The 16,621-nt window shown below is 34.3% G+C and overlaps 2 long non-coding RNA genes across 4 annotated transcripts; one reads left to right on the forward strand and one right to left on the reverse strand.

Annotated features, from left to right (window-relative positions):
* Positions 1–700: 700 nt before the first annotated feature.
* LOC115972175 lies at positions 701–7,644 on the forward strand. The gene is made up of 5 exons (XR_004087416.1): positions 701–1,000; positions 1,117–1,268; positions 2,537–2,630; positions 4,762–5,245; positions 7,374–7,644. It is a non-coding gene; the product is annotated as an uncharacterized LOC115972175 (long non-coding RNA).
* On the reverse strand, positions 5,244–10,722 carry LOC115972176. 3 transcript variants are annotated; one of them, XR_004087418.1, is made up of 4 exons: positions 10,358–10,722; positions 10,032–10,098; positions 7,346–9,929; positions 5,244–7,252 (listed from the first exon to the last, which is right to left on the reverse strand). It is a non-coding gene; the product is annotated as an uncharacterized LOC115972176 (long non-coding RNA). The 3 variants fall into 3 exon arrangements; XR_004087419.1 differs by having other exon boundaries at positions 7,346–7,579; positions 7,673–10,098; XR_004087417.1 differs by having other exon boundaries at positions 7,346–10,098.
* Positions 10,723–16,621: the final 5,899 nt, after the last annotated feature.

Consider the following 16,621-nt stretch of genomic DNA (forward strand, 5'->3'; position numbering starts at 1 on the left):
TATAAGTAAGTGTTTGGTCATTCGATTGACTTATTCTTGGATAATATGATGAACGTTTACTTGGAATTAGGATAGCTGATTGTGTCACATTTATTGTTTTATTTAGTCATGTGGCATTTTATGTATGGGTATGTATAGTTTGGTGTGTAAAATAGACAAGCTTGGCTAGAACATGGTTTCTCATTCCCTTGAAACATACACTTAAGCATCACTACAAAACATGCGGGTTATAGCTGCGTTTTTTTTCAGCCATGTTTGCAAAAACGTGGCTACAGGCAGGCCTTAGTCACGTTTTAAGTAAACGTGGCTTGAAGTGTAAGTCAATAGCCGTGTGTTTAAAACATGGCTATAGAATATGTCTACACCCATGTTTTTACGTGTTTATAGTCGCATTTTTTTGTTAGGAGCTATTGCCGCGTTTTAAACACGTGGCTATAGGACCTTTCTATATATATAAATATATATTTTTTAAATCTGAACTATGGTAGCGTTTGAAAAATGCAGCTTTAGTTTGCCTATAGCTGCATTTTGTAAACGTGGCTATAAATTTAGTCTGTAGCCGCGTTTAAAAAACGCGGCTTTAGTTTTCCTGTAGCCGCATTTGTAAAACACGGCTTTAGCTTTGCCTATAGCCGCAGGTAAAAAATGTGGCTTTAGGGTTTGTATAAATAGTATACTTAAAATCTTATTAGCCCTTTTTTTGTTCTCAAGCGCTAACCTTTTGCTTCTTTCACTAGTTTTCCTTTAAAGTACTCTTCGATCGCACATTAGCCCTTTTGCTTCCTTCACTCTTTGATCTTAAGCCCTCACCCTCCATTTGTCACTTTCACTCCCCACAAGTAAGTTTGGTTTTTCCAAATCACTTCCTAACTTTCTTCAATTTTTCGTTTCTCACAGGCTTTCTCTTCTGCAATGCCAAGACTCCGCCCTTCAATCCCAACGTCCCTTACCGCCACCGTCCAAACCACGCTTCAACACCACCATCAAAGCTCCCACTTAGGTGAGTACCTCCATATCCGATCTGGTGTTTTTTTATTTAATTTTTATTATTATTTTTTTTATGCTTTGGTTTTTTGGGTTTCTCATTTTTCAATGTTTTTTGTTTTGTTTTGTTAGGGTTGGATTTAGATCGGTTGGGTATTGATGATTTTGAGGTGGAGGACGAGGTCTAACCCAATTTCCCATGTCCGTATTGCTACAAGGACTTTGATATCGTGTCATTGTGTTCGCATCTAGAAGACGAGCACTCAGGCGAATCCAAAGTCGATGTACGTGTTTCTTTACATACATACTCTCATATTTGTACCTTTTGTTTTAGTTTGTATGTTTGGTCTGTGAGAGAGAGTCAAATGATTTTGTTTTCCTTATTTGGTTAATGTTGGAGAGTTTGATCTTTGTTGGTAAAGCTGTGTATGCCCATTTTGATTCATTGCCGTACTAATATTTCTTTGCTTTCATTGAGTGCTTCATTTTTATTGATGTCTTGCAAATCATAACGTGTGTTTTTTTTTTTTTTTTAAACATCCATCAAAGAAAAGAAAAAAAAATTGTTTTTGTTTTTTGTTTTTTTTTTTGAAATTTGTCTAGATAGTGTAATAAGGACTAAAGGAGGGACTTAAGAACCATTAATTTCTTTGTGATTTACATTTATTTGTGAAAATGATCATTTTCATTTATGCATACATATACAATTGTACAATAAAATGGTTGTGTAGTAAATTTGTCGTGCTCCAATGATATTAGTATTAATAGAGAATTTGTAATTACACCTTTAGGTGTGGAGGCACTATTTCATCTTTCGGAGCAGTTGTGATTTTTTTTTTTCTTTTGCACTGTTTTTTCTCAAGGAAACTCATAGATTGGCATCATTAGAATGTTTAATTAATTGGTTAGATGCATAAACAAGGAATACCAGAATATCAGGAGTTTGAGTAGTGAGTTTTGTGGTGGCTGATGGTCACACTGTTGGCTATTATTCTGGAGCTTTTAGTGGTTGATGATCTAGGAGAATTTTAAATAAAGTCGTGTGTGTACTAAGCCTAATGTATCTAGTAAAATTTTAGATAATGAAAGTGTAATATGAGTTTGATGGATCAAAGACTGTTTACTTGATAGATACTTATTTGCCACCACCCACCAGCCATGCAACCTAGGTCTGTGGGTTAGTTCACTTTTTGATTTCATAAAATTATACCCAAGAAAGCATGGAATCAGCAATCCATAAGAGAATTTCAATAAGAAAAGCCATTGTTACTTCTTGCCTCCTTTTCTTTCCACTTTGGTTGGTGAGTTCTCATGTTCCATATCAGATTACAACTTCATTGTAGTGCAAGCGTGAAATACAGAAGTACTGCTGGTTTAGTATATTCATGTGTTACTCTGCTGTATTTTCTATTTTGTGTATTTTTTTTTTAATAATTTAGCAGATGCTTAAATGTAAAAAGACATTTCCAAATCAATTTTTGCTTTACTGCAGCTCTTGCTTGAGATTCAAATCTGAAATGTGGTTTTTTTTTTTTTTTTTTCCCAATTTCAGCTGTGGATTTCTTCAACCAAGTGAATTTACAGAATGGTACCCTCACAGAATTCTATACTAATGAGAATTGTCTTACAGTGACTACAGGCCCCAAGTATGTAATAATATTGAAACCTTTAGTTTTTTTCCCCACCTTCTTTTATGTTATTTAGTTTATAGAAATTCAATAATGTGAATTTCCATTGATTTTTTCAGCTTGCCTCCAATTAGGATATTTTTTTGGAGAGCTTTTCCATCTAGTAATTGGGATAATTCCATTGGTGGATTCATATCCATCTACAGTAACATATAATATAAAGAGAAGTTGGTCTCTCCCACCCACTTTATTTGTTTGTGTCAAAAAGTTTTAAATTCCAACTAAATTAATAGTTTTTGGTCTCCCATGTTAGTTACACTGGTTTAAATATCCATACCCAACCTCAAGCTATTTTTCTTTAGAACTTTATTGGATTGGTTGTTTGCTTTGCGAAACCAATCATTCTCTTCTCTTGTTGTTTTTCTTGATTCTTGTAATTTTTGTACTAGATTGTTGACACATGTACACTCCCTGTGTACTAGGGCGTCCCTTTTTTTATGTCAATAAAGCTTATTAGTTATCAAAAAATATATATAATTGAAGTCCTTTCAACCTCACATTGCCTTAGTTATCTTGCTCATGTTTCCAACTAGTGTAGCAATGTTACTTGTGCTTCCTAGGAAACAACCACATCACTGATTTCCTCATCTAACATGACCTCTGTTGATACTCATTTTTGCGACACATTTTTTACAAGTCCGATTCGACCAAGCCCGACTTTCTTATGGTCTCAATTCATGTATTATATTATATTTTATTCTTTTAAGCATGGCCTAAGCCTATGTGACTTATGGGGGAAATTGAGGAAGTGTGGTTTGGAGGGTATGGGTTAGTTCCTTTCGAACCTTTTACATGAGCCCAGTCCATGCGTGCTACCAAGTGGGCAAGGGACACTGGTAGCACCTCAGATTCATGGAGGAGGTCTTGTATTCAAAATTTCCACCTCAAAAAAGCTTTTATGCTCTAGGTGACTGTGCCCCTAATTTTCAGCCCAGCTCCATTTTCCACACCAAAACACAACTAACTCTAAGAAAAATGCTAAACAACCTAGCTCACTCAGCCACCCAAATGCAATCTCCAAGGACTTGCCATGTCTAGGAAACATCAACCCATGAATTTAGGCTACTTTGTTTCCCAAATTATGCAAAAAGCAAGGCATTCCTCTTACCCAATTAAATCAAATCTGACCATAACTTCTTTGATTCATACCTTAGGGTTCAAAGCCTCTTCTATTAACCAAAAATAGTCACTTAGAGCACCCCAAGTCCAATACAAAAGGCCCCAATCAAATTCAAAATCAACTAACCACGTTGTACCTAAAGACTTGAAACTTCAGAGTAAAAACCCATTTAGCTAGTCAACAATCTCACAATTCTGAACCTTACGGGTGGAAATATGGGTATAGGGAAACCTTCCCTCTCTTCTTCACAACCTCTCTCAATTTCCTCTTCTCGGTGACTGTGGGTCGAAATTTCAAACTTGTTGAACCACATTTTTCCCATAGAGCTAAAACTTGAGAGCAAAAACCCACTGAGTAGGAAACATTCTCACAATTTTGAATCTTAGGGGTAGAAATATGGGTACAGGGGAACCTTCCATCTCTTCCTCACAACCTCTCTCATTTTCCTCTTCTCGGTGACTATGGGTCGAAGTTTCAAACCTGTTATGTTTTTATACTTTTTCAACACTTTTGTTTTAAGCATTTTGATTCTCTCTTATCAAAGCACCATTAGCCTTTTGTTCCTTATATATTTGGAATTTTGGGCTTGATTCTCCACAATAAACACTTCTAAAGAACCCAAGGGGAGATTTGGGCCATTCTCACATTTTTGGCCCTTGTTGCAAAACGTCCCCGACAACCTCTACTATAAAACTTGCTATAACTAATAAGGTTATGGATTATTTTTCTAATCATTTTGTTGATGACATGGTTCTAGATATGATATCTAGATGTGTTGTTTTGGATTTATGGGTTTTTGGCCTCATCTCTATTTTTTCATGCCAAGTGTTCGAATTTTTTGAACTGTTGAAGCTTGTGAGGTTTTCATATGTAGCATGTGGTTCTAGGAGATCTTTTGGTCTTTAGTTTTTTCTTTCTTTAGTCTGCATAGTTAGTTTATGTTCTAAATTTATAAAGCTTTTTTCGCAGATAAAATAGTATCACCACCTGGAAAATCCGAGAAGCAGTTGAAAGAGGATCACACTCAAAGTCAACAGCCCCCGCTATCCAAGAAGCAAGTTTTACATAATTCTCATTCTTTAATTATGTAAAACTTCCCAGTAATCACCAACTATAAACAATAATTATGTCTCATTTCCTTTACTATTTAAAACTATATAGAATGAATTATGTCACAATTCCTTAGCTACTAATTATTTTATACCAAACTTGTAGCTCTTAGCCACACATTTGAATCTTATTCAACCACATGAAGTTTCTCATCAATTGCCTTAGCCCTGTGGGAAAAGCTTAGGAATAGTGATGCAGCTGGGACTATTAAAAGGGATGTAATAGAGAGGAACATGCACTGAGTGAATTTAAGCTATGTGAAGATCTAAAGAAAAAAAAAAACGGTGCTTTGTTTAGAGTGGAGGTCTTGTTGCGATCATGGCTTCACTGGGTTTCTAGAGAGGTATTATTGTATTTTTCAAATTTATTGTGAACTTAAGTTTTGGACATAAAGAGCATTGCATTCTCTATTTTATTATAGTAAATTGTTCCCTCTATATCATTTAGAGGGTTTTCAATCTTGCGTGATTAATTTTCTTGTTACTCATATGAAAATGTTGATAAGGATAGGATTGCATGATTACTGACAACTTGGTTGGTTGGTTAAGTTGTAGCTTTTTAGAACATGTCTTCCAAGTGTTAGATTATTGTGTAAATAGGTACATTAGCACAGTTAAGAGGATATCTACAAGAAAAATGCCTATTAGCGACCAAGAATTTTTGATCAACCCAAAAAGCCCTCTCAAAAAATCTTATTTGTGATGTCAAAATAAAGCCCTCGCAAATACTTAGTAAAATGTGAAATATTTGTGACTAACAAAAAAAGCTATCGCAATTATGTATTATAGCCGTCACAAATACTAATATTTTGGAGGGAAATTTTCCCTCCGTATTATTTGCGAGGGACAATTAAAAATCTCTCACAAAAAGTGTATTATTTGTGACAGTTAAAAAATGCCGTCACTAATACTAAATTATTTGCGAGGGCTAGGATCGACCTTCACAAATAATCATTAAAATGTAAAATTTTTTGGAGGGAAATGTTCCCACCAAATTATTTCCAAGGGACAATAAAAATTCCTTGCAAAAAGTTAATTTTTTGTGTGAGTTAAAAATATACCCTCACTAATACTAAATTATTTGTGAGGGCCACAATTGGCCTTTGCAAATAATCATGAAATTATTAGTTATTCTAAAATCAAAGAAAAATAAAAAGAAATACATAAACATATAGCACTTTGTAGTCTTTAGATGAACCTTTTGTTTACAGCCAAAAAAAATATGTCTTTTATATACATCCTATATATGAAAGGTCTGTCCTTATTTTCTAATAGATTTTACCCATAAAAAAATTATAGCAATTTCAACTTCAAAATGGTAGCCTGAAATTCAAAAATAACAGCCTTTTGTACTCTCTCTCTCTTTCTCAAAAGTGAATAAAATTTTCTTCCCATCAAGGAAAGCGACCTTGTCCAATTGAAATATAAGCCAATCACAATATAAACATTATCAAATAAGTCAAGTCTCTCTCTTTTTTTCTTTTTTCTTTTTGAGCTAAAAAGGATAGAAATGCTTTCTTAGAAACAAAGAAGAATTACATTAAATAGTCCTTTTAAGCCTTGGAAGTCACTTGATTATCATATTCTCAACACCACTCCTACTCTAATCTATATCATCATCCTCATTTTCTTCTTGCAGCACATTTGCATTACAATGTAAATTTTCTTCTTCTTGGTATGGCTCTTCTTCATCTGATGGCATTTCATAAAGGTTTCGTGGCTTGGTTTCAATCACAACATTCCATGTGGGATCTTTTATTCCATTAACATATTAAACTTGAGTTGCTTGACATGCTAATACAAATGGCTCTACAGTTTTCAACTTTCGTGATGTATTAACAATAGTGATTCCATGCCAATCTCTCTTATAACCAATTTTTTCACGAGATACATCATATCAATCACATTTAAACAACACAACTTTGTTCCCTTCAGTATATTAAAGTTCAACAATGTCTGTTAGTTGTCCATAATAAGGCACATTGCAACTTTGATCCTCCCCTCTCACCATAACTCCATTATTTTGTCTTCTTTTACTTTAATCACATTGATTTGTATGAAATCTGAACCCATTAACATTGTAACCTCAATAAAAAAATAGCCCTTTCTTAGGGCCCCAAGCTAATGAGAGCATATGCCCATCAACTTGTCTTGTATTATATAAGTTGGTGATCTACAATAAAACCTAAATAAGGTTAAACTCAAGTTGTAGTAGTTAAAATATAAACAAACATACATTTTCAAAAATAAATTACTATCTTACTCTTTTTTCAAACCATGCAATAAATTCTTGTCTATGCACCCTATCAATGTCGAGAACACCTGCATTTGTAAGGATGTTCTTATGTTCTCTGCACACAGTTAAATATCTTAATCAGTTTTAATATCATATCATGAGAATATCAAAGAAGTAATTTTTGTGAAGATCATCATTCAACTCACACCTTATTGCTTTCCCTAAATGTCATACAGGTGTTGAGAATATGGACAATTGAGAGGTATTTGCACATGTGGAAGTACCTCCATCATAATTTCGCTCTACCCGAGTAAATTTGGTTTCTCTTCCATGTAAATAGTGAGAACAAAATGTTAGACATTCATCTGCTAAATACTTTTCTACAATAGACCCTTCTGCGTGTGCCTTATTACGAACATAACTCTTAAGCTTGTGCAAATACCTATATTTGAAGGCATAATATAAAATTTTATCAAAAATAAAATACTAGTATGCAATTGTAATTTAGACTATAATGAAATTTTGTAAACTTTACCTCTCAACTGGATACATCCATCTGTATTGCATTAGACCTGCAACTTTAGCTTCCCCAGATAGGTGAATGGCCAAGTGAACCATTACACCAAAGAAAGAAGGTGGAAAAATCTGTTCTAATTTACAGAGGGTTACTGCAATTTGGGTTTCAAGACGATCCAAATCATCCACTCGTAACACTTTGGAATACAATTCTTTGAAAAAGTTACTTAACTCAGTCAAAGCATCAAATACTTTTTTAGGTAAAAAGTCACGCACTACAAGTGGGAGTAATCTTTCTAGGAAAACATGACAATCATGAGTCTTCATACCAGAAATTTTTCTCTCCTCAATATTCACACATCGAGATAAATTTGTAGAGTAGCCATCCGAAAATTTAAGATTTTTTACCCATAAGCATATGGCCCTTTTCTCATCATTTGACAGTGTGTAGCAAGCTAGGGGTAGCTCTATCTTCCCATTAACCTCTATGGGTTGGAGCGTATGCCGTATGCCCATTTCTTTTAGATCAAGACGAGTGCTTAAAGAATCCTTCATTTTATCTTTAATATTCATAATTGTCCCAATCACACTGTCAAATATATTTTTTTCAACATGCATCACATCCAAATTGTGACATAACAAAAGTGTTCTCCAATATGGCAATTCAAAAAAAAAAAAAATGCTATGCTTCTTCCAATTATGAAACTGCCCATGCCCTTCTAGAAATTGCTTTTTCTGGCTTTTTCCAAATATAATTGGCTTTAATGGAAGAATTTGTTTTAACACATCATCACTAGATAATCGTTTGGGTGCTATATTCCTTTCTTTTTTACCATTAAATTGTGACTTATTATTATGCCATTTGTGGTCTCAGACCAAAAAAAGACGATATCCCATATAGCATATCTTATATCCATTTCATAACCTACAATGAGTAGTCTCACTATGACAACAAGAACACACCAAATTTCTCTTTGTACTCCAATCGGAAATAACAGCATATGCGCGAAAGTCATGGATAGTCCACAACACTGCTGCTCTCATCTGAAAGTTCTCCTTCGTTGAAGCATCATATGTACGCACCCCATCTTCCCACAATTCTTTTAGTTCATCAATCAACGGCCTCAAGAATACATCAATGTGATTCCCAGGACCCTTTGGGCCTGTATAAGTAATGACATCAATGATTAAGGCTCTTTCATGCACATCCAAGGGGGAAGATTATATGGAAATAAGATAATAGGCCGGACACTGTATTTAATATTCATATTTCCAAATGGGTTAAACCCATCTGTAGCTAGTCCAACCTAACATTACAGGGATTCATTGCGAATGACTCATGAATTTAGTCATATTTTTTCCAAGCTTCACAGTCTGTTGGATGTTGTAACACTCCATCATTAACACGTTTTTCATGGTGCCATTTCATATCCGTAGCAGTCTTTGTTGACATAAACAATCATTGTTGCCTTGATTTAAGTGGAAAATACCGCAAAACCTTCCATGGTACCTTTTTATTTTTCCCTTTACCACCCTTATTTGGCTGCCATCTTGAAAGTTTACAAACTGGACATTGAGTCACTTCTAAATACTTCTTATAATAAAGTGCACAATCATCTTTGCATGCATCTATCTTCTCATAATGGAGGCCTAGATCGTTGACAATCTTTTTTGCCTCATAGTTTGAGCTAGGTAGTCTCTCACACATAGGAAATGCATCCTTTAACAGCTCCATCAACATACTAAAGGACTTGTTGCTCCATGATGATATGCACTTTATGTGCAATAACTTAATTATAAAGGACAAGCTTGAATGCTTTTCACAATCTGGATACAGAGACTGTTTAACCTTTTCCAACAATCTATAAAATTTCTTTGCATCTCCATTTGGCTCTTGTGGTTCATTTCCACTTGATTCCCTGCCACACACCACTTGTGGATAAGCATCCTTGATCATATCAAACATATCATCATATAGCATACCATCATCATCATCACCTTCCACTTCACTATCACCTTCCTCTTCACTATCACCTTCCCCATGAGGGTACCAAGTAGTATAATCTCTCCTTATACCCTAAATAAAAGATGATACTGGAACTTATCCCGAGTCCTATGATACCTGTTGCTACAGTCAATACACGGACAATTGATTTTCATATCTCCATCTATTGAATGTTTAAATGCATACTCAAGAAAGTTTTCAACTCCATTAATATACTCAGTGCACGATCTAGTAGAAAGATGCATCCAAGATTTATCAACCGTAATTTTATCTACACCATTTAAAGCATTGTATTAATCATAACTAACATTGATGATGTAGACAGTAAATCTTCATAAGTCAATTTTAAACAAACATGAGCTAAGTTTCATACCGAATTGGAACAAAAACCACACTCTTTACCGCTTCTTCAACAAAGCTTCTGCAAACAACATCAAGACCTGCAAATTGAAAAGAAAATCAATGCTTATGCTTCAGCCATCTTGTAAAAAGCAACACCATACAAGTAATACAAGTCCCATACAGGCTCAAATATTGATTCAAACCACAAAACCATGTGTGTTTTCTTCCTGAACTTCTACTAAATCAAGTCAGGGTGCATATAAAACATAACAATCTTTGTAAAGCATGTCCTAAGTCAAAGATTATATAGAACCTTTAAAGGAAGAAGAAGGAAAAAGAAGTTGGTGCTTTTACTACCAAGATTCACTCTAACAGCATCCATGTAACACTAGTTTCGTGTCTTGGTTATGGAGTTAGGATACCTGTAACAATTGAAAATGAGGTATATAGAAACATAGGTGATGATTGCAAAACAAAGCAAGGTAACTGGCTCTGCTATCCATCCTAACTGTGAAGTACTCCAAGCCGGAGACAAAACTCTAGCGCCAATAACAGTAGTAATGATATGAGCTACACAACTCCACAAGGTTCCTGATTGTGTAGCCCACAAAAGGCACTGAATTCAAGACTAAATTGAAAGTAAATTTAAAAGAACTAGTGGATGGTCCTAGGAACCATTAGCTACTTCAAAAGAGTGTTGGACAGCCATATTTATTCAACTCAAAAGAAATTATATAGTGGTGTTGGGCATGGAGCTGTCTTTCTTTTGGTCTTAATGGTTCTTTGTGGTGTTTTATTTGGGACTACACTGCACGTAGTGAATGTCCCACCTACGCTAGTGTATGCACTAGTTTACTTTGTGTGACTATATTTGGCATTTATAAAATATTTCTATTGTTTTGAGCTCAAAAAAAAGTTCTATAAGAAATTGCATGTTATAAGATTTTTTTTTTTGTTAATTTAAATTTTAGAATATATGTAGTGGCATGTGGTTTGAAGTTTATAAGGTTTAAAGTTTAAACAATTAGTATAATTTTTTATAATAAACAAGAATAAATAGGAGTATGTATATGAAATACATAGGTTAATTAATGAAATAAATTAGATATTTTCCCAATCACACCAAAATAAATTAGATATTTTCATCCACACCAATATTTTACCATGCTATGCAAATCCAACAGTAAGAACTGGAATCTAAATTGGCACATGAAGGTTACATGTTGTGTACCCATACTTTGATCGGTCTGCTCTCACAATCAAACTATCCAATCACACCCTAATTTCACCAATACCCATTCTTTACCGTGCTCTTCCCATCCAATGGTTGGACTTTGAATTTGGTGCCATTTTCAAAATTGTCAAATTCTAGACCCATGCCCTTGCAAGGCTGGCCTAAGGCCCCCACCACAAAAGGCTCAAAAATTTACTCCTAAGAAAAAAGGCATTGTCCCCTATTATAAAAGGCTCAAAATTTTATAAAATTATATATGTGTGTATGTGTATATGTATGTATGTATATATGTGTAGGTGTGTGTGTATATATATAATGGTTGTTTACCTTTTTTATTATTATTAGTGATACTAAGGATAATAAAAAAATTTAGTATAGGATTACAAATTGACATGTTACCTATTACAAAAAAAATAAAATAAATTTAAACATTCATAATTAGGTTGTTGAAATTTATCGATCATAATCATTTAATTTTCATATTATATTGTGAACATTTTTTAGTACCATTAATGCATTTTTCCTTTTCATTTCTATCAAGGCTTCCAAAATACAAGACCAATAGCAATCTAACCCAATTGAAACCCTAAAATGTTTCAAAAAAATGTTACAAATGTGTTAAATCTCCAATTATAGATTAATCTCTCTCTCTCTCTCAAAAACAAGAAATAAAATTAAAAATTAGATTACAATTTTACTTAACTATACATTGTCATATATCCAAAATAAAGTATCTTTTTGTTATTGACATATATTTTTATTTCTTTTTATTAAAATTTATGGTTCAACTATGATATTACATTCTCTATATGAAATTAACATTAGTTAATTTGGTATTATTCTTCAAATTAAGTATTTAATATTGCATCAAATTAACCTTGATTTGATTAGTACTAAATAATTTTATTTAATTAATATTTACATATAAAATGCTTCATATGAATTTTCGTCTTAAGCCCCAAATTATGTTGAGCCGCCTCTACGCCCCTATACCTATCCCCTAAGGAAAAACTTTGACTACCTTGACCAAAAAATCCAATATACATCCTTCAAAAGTTTGTTTAAAATCTTTTTTTTTTTTTTTTTCACATTGACTTTTGAAAAATCTCTTTTAACGACAAGATACTAGTAGGCATCCCATGGATCACACATAAGAGTGACCAAGGTAGCCCTTACACATTGAGATTTTTATTTTATCTCGACATTAACCCCCGCTAGTCATGGGTTTTTTAAAAAGAATTTAAAGTAAGGACATTTTCCCCCTCTAAAATCAAAACCATTTATATCTAAGCACATGTGTAAGGGTGCGGTTTGGGCCAAAAAGACCCAAATAGCCCAACACAATGAATTCGTAGAGAGTGGACCAAAAATTGGGCTTTAATGAATTGAACGACACTTACAACGGATTAAAGGTGGGAAGATAATAAGGAAAAACAAGCTTCATGCAAAGAAATCCTTCCTCGGAAAAATCCAAGGAGAGTAGTTCTCGAATATATTCTCTCTAGACTTGATTACAATTTCAGTTTTTGTTGCTATAGTGTTTTCTCCACCGATTCTCAGATCCTCCCTTTCCTCTGGAGGGTTTCTTATGTTATATAGCTTCTTTTCGTTGATCTTGGCCCTCCATTTGTTGATCACGTAGGCCACTACTCGAGTGCTTGTCTCATCAGACATTTCCCCAAACCTTCCATGAGTTGCGGTTACCTAGACAGCACTGTTCAGGGGTCTTCTCCACATAAATGCAGCCAGAGGGTTTGGTGGCGTGCAATAAATGTGGTGGTAGCTTCCATCTCCACATAATTTTTAAGAATAATTAAAAATAATAATTAATTATAAAGCTAGGATTTGAAACCAAAAAAAAAAAAGGAAGAAAAAAAGAAAAAGATAATAGATGAAAAATCAAGAGAGGCGGTATTTAAATAATGGGATCAACAATTAATTAGATATGACTAAGAAATCTTTTTTTTTTTTTTTTAAATCAGAAATAAATAACTATGTTAAAATGATGACAAGGGTTAGTATTTGGTATAATGGTCCACAATCCAAAAAAAAAAAAAAAAAAAAGGTTTGAGACTTGAGGCTGAGGCCGCTGTCCATACGTGTCATCTCTCTTTACTGTCCACAAAGCGTGCATTGGTTAACTTGCACACACCTACTCATGATGAAATACCAAAATTGTTAAATTTTCAATAAAGCTTTCTTGTTAGAAAGTAAATAACACGTAGATTACTTGTGGACTGTGATTCCTTCATAACATTGTGACATGTTTCTTCAATTCATGACTGTCAAAGAGAGGGCATCAACAATCCTAACAAATCTTCAATATGAGGAATTTTTCCTTGTGCATTGTGCAATGCCTCAAAGAAGAAACGCTTTTGTGTATAATTGTATGTATTGTACCCATCAACTAATGCTTATAACCATGTTCAAATATTGTAGTCCAACGAAGGAAGTGGCAGATTTTTGTAGGATCGGTGTTGCAATAAATGACATGTAATGTGCAGTGATTGACATGTACAGTGATTGATACATTCAGCTTCTCTCAGCTTCATCTATTATTATATATATATTAGTAAAATATTCAGCTTCTATTAGCAAAATATTATACTATAATAATAATATTGTTGATCTTGATGATACTAATAATTTGGTTACAAATGCGCTACTTGATTTTCTATAGGAGAAAGAAAGTATGTCTAAACTGAGCTAAACTTAATTTGCAATTTCGCATTATACTATAATATTGTTATTGTTGATGATAATGATAATTTTACTATATATCCTATTAATTCCTAGCTAGGCCTTATAATATATGAAAATCATACTCCATACAGCTAACTTAATTCGGGTTAATATGTATGAATTTTTTTTTAATTGCCTATATTAATGCTTTAAATTAAACTACTAATTTTAGTTTTCTTGTCTAATTTTAATTATTTGGTTAGTTCTCTCTATTTTATCTTCTACCTTTTTTTTGATGATTTTTTTTTTTTAATATGAAATCTATTTTAGCTTTTACCTATACCAAAAAAAAAAAAAAAAAAACTTTTATTGTGGATATGTTGTTAGAATTAAGTTGCAACTCCCTCTGCCCAGGTGTGACTAGTTTAGCGAGCGGAACATTGCCAACTTGGTATTCTAGCATTCTGATTGTGTCATTATGGAAATGGAATGGAAAGAAGCACATTACATATAGAGAACTTGCTGGGAGCATCTTTGGTTGGTATTTTCTAATTTCAATTCCACTTTTTAATATTAATATTAATATAAGAAAAGAAACAACCGTGAGTGAGTGAGTGACATCAACAACAAGAATATTATAAAGAAAATATTAATACTTAAAATTGATTCAAGGTCAGCTTTATGTTTATGATAGACCACTACTTAAATTTGTTGATTAGGAGAACTCAGATCAGATATCCAATAATTGAGAAATCTAGAAAAAAGAAGGAATTCAGATTTAATTTTTCCCATTTCAGCTGTAATTATTTAGAATGGCATAACTGACTGGTTTGAGCTTATCGTGCTTGTACTTGCTTGTTACATGTCTGCTCTGGGATACAAATCTGTCATGTACAGTGATTGACATGCTAGCAACCAACAGGAGCAGCCCAGCAGTGCCAGCCAACCCACGTGTAAACCAAAACAACAACTAACTTTTTCTCACACAAATTCCCAATACCCATATCAACCGTTAACTCAACTTAATATTCAAATCAACGGTTTTGATGAGAGTAAAAACTGAGCACTCCATTCAGTGATATGACTGAACACTGAAGATTGATTTCAGTGGCAGTGTGGGCCGCGTCACGTGTGGCACAAATACAATAACCCAAAATTGAATCAACAGTTATAAACTTATAATCCAAAAATATCAGACCCAATCTAACGGTGACAATTACACTCTATAGATCATAATATCTCTCCATATCTCTAATGGCTCTCTTCACTCTCTTGACTTTCTTCACTTTTCACTTCGGACTCAGTCTCAAAGGTCAGATTGAATGCTCCGTGTCCGTGGTCATGGGACTTAGTCTTAATTCTCTACTTGCCTCTCTCAAACTCTCACAGTCTCAATCCTCAAACCGATTCTCCAAATCCAAACCCTAGCTGCCTCCAATGCCTAGCTGCCGCCGCTGCCGTTGTCCACTCCTCTCTCCATAGCTACTACCGGTGTCAGTACTACTCTATTTCTTTGATCTTACTTTTTTTGTTAGTGTCGTTGGTTTCATACTTTCATTTGTTATGGAAATCAAAAGTTAAAATCAAGTAAACCCAAAGATTTATAATATGAAACCCCCTTCTTGGTTTCATTATAGTCAGACACGGAGGAGAGAAGAGAAATAGTCCATCCACTGCCGCCTCTTCACCACCGCTCGATCACTACCGCCTCTTTTCTGCTGCCTCTTGAAGATTAGCCAACTTAGATCGGTTTTAGATTTTTTGTTCTAATTAAATTTGTCTTTTTCCATGTTCTTGATCTGTTGTTGTTGTTGTTGTTCTGATTTTAGATTTGTTGTTCTAATTAAATTTTTTCTAATTTTAGATTGTGTTACCATTACACTTGAGAGAGAGAAATGAGTTCAGTTGAGAAGGGAGAGAGTGAAGAAAGAGGAAAGGAGTTGATTTTTGGGGTTTGCTCTCCCAAAAATGACTTTGTACTCAATTGTTTGTACTTGAGATGCTCTTAGTATTTTTTTTTTTCAATATCTAATTTATGGTTTATATTTTATTTTTAATGGGTTTTGTATATGGTTATAGGATCTTTGAATAAGCTTTCAGATGTTTCCTAAAATATTTCCCACTTTGATTTTTATTTATTTTTTATTTTTCTCTTTGCCGCTACTTCACATAATTTTTTCACTCTTTGCCGCTACTTTTTGCTAAAATTTCCCGCACAAATTCTACTATATATTTCTTGTTTTTTGCTACACCTCCAGTTCATCACAGAAAGGCTAGAGAATGAAACCAAAGACAAGGGTGCCAGGTACTGATTTATCCCCTTCAATTTTATTCTTTGCGCCTCTAATTTATCTCTCTCTCTCTCTCTCTCTCTCTCTCTCTTCCTAATTTCATATTTCTGTTTTCTATTAGCAAATTTGCTCAATCTTTTACAGCTTTAGGTGATCCATCAGCCAAAGGTACACATCTAAAATCTGGGATGCACGGACGCGGCTCCCAGGCCAGCGCACCCGCGTCCGACGAGGCAACGCGGGAGGGACGCCGCAAACCGCGCGTCCGTGCCGCGTAGCCCCGCGTCGTGCCACGTGGCCGTTCCCTAATCGAGCCGACGCGGCTCAAATCGGCACCGACGTGGCCGAAATTGGCGCCGACTCTGCCAAAATCGGGCCGACTCGGTCCGTATCGGCCTGTATCGGCCAAAAAAA

Source organism: Quercus lobata, chromosome 12, assembly GCF_001633185.2.
Source record: "Quercus lobata isolate SW786 chromosome 12, ValleyOak3.0 Primary Assembly, whole genome shotgun sequence".
In the NCBI taxonomy this organism is placed as follows: domain Eukaryota; kingdom Viridiplantae; phylum Streptophyta; class Magnoliopsida; order Fagales; family Fagaceae; genus Quercus; species Quercus lobata.